Raw genomic sequence first — 5,880 nt, 5'->3', positions numbered from 1 at the left:
GGTACCGTGGATCGAACTCAGGTCCTTGTGCTTACAAGGCAGGCCACCGAACCGCTGAGCTAAATCCCCAGCCCCTCTCTATCACTTTTAACATATACAGTTTTGATATCCTATCTTGAAAGGATCTAACCTAAAGTCACAAAGATTTATGTCGTTTCCTACAAGTTTTAAAGTTTACTCCTTATGTTTTGGCCTCTGATCCATTCCGGGCCATTGTTTGTATATGGTGTGAGGTAGGGACGGTGCTTTCTTCCTTAGCATGTTGTGATCCAGCCACCCCAGCTCTGTGCTTTGAAAGGACTAGCCTTTCCCCAAAATGGTCTTGACATTACTGTCGCAAGTGAACTGGTCATAAATATAACATGGATGCATTTCTAACCCACTCGTGTCTATCCCATGCCAGAGCAGCACTCTTGATTCCTGCAGCTGAGTGGTGAGTCCACTCTTGAATTAAATGCGCTCTCCATTCATTGGGTGGTCTGGGCCCTCCCACTATACCTCAGCAGGTTAACTTACTGGATCAAATAATCTATTTCCTTTTCAAATGTCATCAACCCCCGAGTCTGCACTCTTCCCAACAGAAGGAGTGATGGCTAGTGGCGTCTCTCCCTGATCAAACCCTTGCCAGCCCGCTGAGCCTCCTCTGGAGCGGGTCTCATCTTGGCCCGCAGGGACCTGAATGGCAAGGACACAGCTCATAGCAGCTCAAGCCCCATCCCCAGTATGACCCCAAACCTGTACTGGGCAAAGGAAAGCTGCCTCGGGGACCCACTGTGCACAGGACGTCCCCTGGACTCTTCAGGAGAGAAGAGCCCCATCTCTCGGGAAGGTCCAAGCCAAGAGGAACCTCACACTACTGCCTGGTCCTCCATCCTGCTCGCTGATCTGCTGATCTCTGGTTAGGGAGGACATGGGTGAGGTAAAAAAGAAGTCATAACAGGTATCCAGCTACACAGCATAACCACAAAACAATTCACTTTACCCCCGCCAACCCTGACTCCAGTGTCAACTCAAACAGCAAGCGCTGGTTTAAAGACCTTACTGTGGGGATGTGGGGCAGAGTTGGGGATGGTTTGGGAGGACAGATGGCAAATGTTAGCCCAAATGGTTGGGAAATTCCACCACCAGGACAGACAAGGTCCCGACATGAAATGGAGCCCAGGGCAAAGCTCAGGCTCACCACTGGGACTGGAGGTCAGGTACTGTAACAGGTGAACAACTGTTTGCTTGGTCCATGGGTCCAAGCTGGAATGGCCCCTGCACATGGGTCACTGGGGTAAGCACGCTGGAGGAGCAGAAGTCAGCAGCCAGATGTGGGCCGCAGGCCCTTCACACCTCCCCGACATGGCACAGGATCCAGAGCAGGACACAGCGGCATCTCCTCGGAAGGGAAGAGCAGCGCCCAGCTCTGGCAGTGGGCGCTGACCTGCCCTAGGTGGTGGACGGGGAGGGAGACGAGGGAGAGAGCCAGGAGGAGGGGCCAGGCTGGCGGTCCCGGGAAGCTGGTACCGGCCACGGGTGCCGGGCCAGACCAGGACAACGGCAAGATGAGAAGCATCCAGACCACAGCCCTGGGTGTGGCTGCTGAGGTGCACAGCCAGGCACTGTGCCTTGAAGTCATGGCTGGTGGGGCTGGCGGCACAGGCTACTCACACAGACGGCGACGGAAGAGATGACTGTGCCTCTCCTTCTTTCTTTTTGGTACTGGGGATCGAACTCTGGACCCTGCACTTGCGAGGCAGATGGTGGAACCACTGAGCTAAATTCCCGGTTTCTTGGGTTCTTTTTTTTTGTATCTCGTTTTTGTTTGTTCTTTTTAAGATTCCTCACGGCAGCTGCCCTGTCCTAGGAATCTGACGGTATTAAGAGTTATAATTTTTAAGCCATTCAGTCTTCGATAGATACCACTTTCACTATGTTATTTTACAACAGACTTCACTTGAATTTTAAAAGAAGACAAATAAATTTTTAGCCAAGTTCAGGAATTTTAACTCTGAACAAAAGCCAACTGGTTTTCAGGTTTTTATATTTGGTATATACTTAATAGTTACACACATTAGAGAATGCCTCATTTAAATTCTGATGTATTTTAATAAGGAATGAAAGAAAAAATCACCCAGTATATTTTTTTCTTAAATTACCCCAGTGCTTGATTACTCCTCCACAATCAAAATCATGTCTTAAATATGAATGATACAAAACAAGACTACAGGCTGAACGTCTCACCAAGAGATTTTAGCTGCTGTTTAAAACGACATACCTCGCTATTCAGTAATCACTTTATAATAACCCCTTTCATTCCCAAATCTACTTAGCCATCAGGCAGCAGTGAGGAAAACGCTGGCAGCAGATCTTACAACTGCACATTAGCCTTACATTTCATGACAAGCTAATTCTAGAGGGTTCTGAAGAGAGACAAGCACAGGTCCGTGTGATTTTCCTGCCTGTGCGTGAAGGAAACGTGTGTCTTGCTGTAAGTGAAAGCTGAAAGAATACAGATGTATACTTTTCACTTCACCCCAACTCTCCCCCGGTGACACGGCCCCCATCTCAGTCAACAAAGGGGGGCAGGGTCTGACACCACCCCATCCAGGGCCCCACGGAATGCCACACAGAATGCCAGCCACCTGCCGCCCAGCCCTGGGGTCGCATGCCAGGGTAGCACAACGGAGGGTACTGTGGCACCGCTCGAGGCAGAAAACAACGACAGCGTATCAGAAATGACAAGTACGCTTGGCTTTTACACAAAGTGCCTTTCAGTGTACAGCAGCCCCAGGTTGTGCTTTAATGGTGCGGCTAATTAAATTCAGAGCCCTACCAAGTGTCCAGTGGGTGTCCATTCAGCACTGTAGAGCTGGAGGCGGAGAGCGGCCTTCAAGGCATTATTGGATCCTCTCCATGAGCCACACCTGAGCAATACTTCATGCCCCTGGGGCAAGCATCTAGGATTGCCATGAAACAATAAAACTGCGGTGTAAATCTTCCCAGATCTGAGCGGCTCCCTCCTTGGCAGGAAAGCCCAGGCGCAGATGTTTCTAATGCTGCACAAAAATAAATGGGATCTGCTGTTTGACACATCAGCCTGAAGAAGACGGAGGAGGACTCACTGCTGTCTCCACAGCCTACTGCTGCTGACAAACTGCACTAATTCCACACCATGACCCAGGTGAGGTCAGCCACCTCCCAAACTGGACTCAGGCAGAAGGAACCGTGGAGTCTGCACAGTCAAACCCATCTGTGCTACAGAAATGTCTCCAACAGATGCCACACGGCTAAATGGCACAGTTAATGTTTTTCTAAATGGTTAGACTCTGATAAGTGTAACCAGGCCATGCCAAAGAATCCAGAATGAAATATCCAGGTTGGGCAAGTTAACGCTGCAATGCAGGGACTATACTGCTCAGTGCGTTTGGGCTCAGAATAAACAGAAATAGCTCTCGCCAAGCAATTATGTGTTCACTGTTTGCAACATCTGGCAGGAAGATAGAACACAGCACAGTTGTGAGCACTGAAAAACCCTAGATTAAAAGCCGGCAAGTGAAATGCAGCGAGCTCCCTTTTAGGTTCTGACCGAACCGTCTTTCTCCAGTTTCCCACAGGAAAATATATCATTGTTCCCAGACATATTTTGAGATTCTGTTCCTTTAACTCCAATGACCTTGAGCTATGTCTTTATCTCCCTAATTTCAAGAGAGCTTTTGGTTCACTTGCTATGTAACTTTAATAACTGTAAAATTACTAGCCCAGTGTAACCTACCACCCACAATTCAAAATGCGGGGTGAGCTGACCCAGGTCTGGGTGACCACTCCTGGAGAGAAAATAATTTGTGTGGGAAAACTGCTTGAGCGCAAGTCAAGTCAGCAAGGTTCATGCTTGGCTGTCACACAGAAAGCAGGTGGTAAGAGCCCGGGAATGCGGAGCAGAGGTAAGATGCTTGCCTAGCGTGCATGAGGCCTTGGGTTTCACCACTGGTGGCGGAAAAATAACAAACTGTGAAATGCCCAGCACATATTGTTCAAAGAGAGCAAGCTGCCCACGAGCATGCACCATCCACAGCTCCCCACACCGAACCACAGCCAGGCTGCTAGGAGATGTGCAAGCGCAGACCGGGTCACGTCACGGCGGAAGCAAGGACCTGCGGGGTGAGGACACCACGGCAGCATCCCTGGCAGAGGAGGCCGACCCCAGGGGGGACAGGACGGGCATGGAGCCAGGGCGGCAGACCCAGGGGCGGACAGGGAGGTCCCCAGGCTGCCGGAGTGCTTTGATCCTCCGCTCAAGGGGAAGCTGCTCAGGGCTTTCCTTTCTTCCATCTCATAAGCACCACTGCTTCTTTCATGCGGCCAAGGAGAGGAGGCCCCTCGCTTGTCTGGCAGTTTGCGATGTGTCCAGCTTGCCGTAGATTCGAAAGGGCTGTTTAAATTGTGTAATTTGCTTGTTTTTCTTTTTGAGATCACAGAAATGGAGCTGAGGCTCTACATGCTAGGAAAGCATTCGCTCACTTCGCCACACTTCCAACCCAAATGTGCCTGTTTGTGGTTTTGAGATGGGGTCTTGGAATATTGCCCAGATTGGTCTCAAACTCATGACTCAAGCGATCGTCCTGCCTCAGCCTCCGGAGTGAGTACCTGGGATGACAGGGGTGACACCATGTCTGGCCCCAGGTATTCCTATTGGAGTTTTCAGGTTATTATTGCATTATTTGACCAGGATCTGGGCATCTATGCTGCCGGAAGGTCTTTCACATGTTCTCCAAGACACAGAACTTCCACAGCCTTCCATAAAATTACCCAGCACCTCTAAAAACTGTTTACCCTGAAAAACATCAAATGTACACATGGGAGTAACTTCGAGAGCTCGACTATAGGACACAATGACTACATCTAAGAACAATGCATTGTATCCTGGAAAATCAGTCAGGGCACAAAAGTAGGCTCGACGTCCTATCCTACGAGGTATCGATCCTTCAAAAGATCACGTTGTATACCTTAAATGTACAGCACTTTTGTCAATTCAAAAAGTAAATAAAATTTAAAATATGGATCTAACCATGTATCACATAGCTTATTTTAAATAATACTAAAGACAGTATCTGTCATGTTTTTGGATACTAAGGGATCAAGTAGTATTCTAAACAGGTGTATGATATATTCTTAAGCAAAGCAATAAAGTGCAAAAGGAATGATTCTAAAAATCACATTAAAAACTCAGTACAAATAAAAATTAAGATGAAACTTCCTTTAATTTAATTCTTTGTGTGTTCTGGGGATGGAACCCAGGGCCTGTGGCACCTTAAACACATGCTTACCACTGAGCTGCACCCAGCCGAAACTTCCTTTAATTTCTGTAGGAAAGCAGAACTGAACAACTACCATATAACGGAGGAGAGAAATACGGTGATTTGTAAAAGTTCCCAAAACTTTTCTGGAAGTTTCATTTTCTCGTGCATGGTTTATACACAAACAAAATAATATACAAGATTTAATGGGCATCAACAACACTGACAAGTGCATTTTATTAACTTCAAAGGCTGGTTTCTTGACAATAAATCTAGTGGATTCTAATAATCTAGGTATTAAAAATCTGCTACTTACAGAATTATGAATGTGGTCATTAGATCTGAGTTGCACAAAATCATAAAACGAATAAGGTCTTCTTTAACAAAATCCTGGCAAACAATAAGCTAAAAATGTTTCCATTTATTTACTAACCCCAAGACCTGTTCAAGATGTCACAAACACATTTGTTTTACCCTGATTAATACTGTCCAGACTATGGTTCAGGGTATGTCTACCGGCTGGAACTCAAAAGCTAGCTGAGGGCAGAAAACACCCAGAAACCGAGTGTCTATTTTTAAAGCCACATGTTTTTTTTTTTTT

At 47.2% G+C, this 5,880-nt stretch overlaps 1 protein-coding gene across 8 annotated transcripts in view; it reads right to left on the bottom strand.

Moving 5' to 3' along the window:
* Ptprm (protein tyrosine phosphatase receptor type M) overlaps positions 1-5,880 on the bottom strand; it is a 608,602-nt gene that overhangs the window by 293,940 nt on the left and 308,782 nt on the right. The window lies entirely within an intron of this gene.

Source organism: Fukomys damarensis, unplaced genomic scaffold (assembly GCF_012274545.1).
Source record: "Fukomys damarensis isolate Sample0158 unplaced genomic scaffold, DMR_v1.0_HiC HiC_scaffold_30, whole genome shotgun sequence".
Classification (NCBI taxonomy): domain Eukaryota; kingdom Metazoa; phylum Chordata; class Mammalia; order Rodentia; family Bathyergidae; genus Fukomys; species Fukomys damarensis.
The sequence above is the reverse complement of the archived record's forward strand: the minus strand, read 5'-3'. Positions and strand labels throughout refer to the sequence as shown.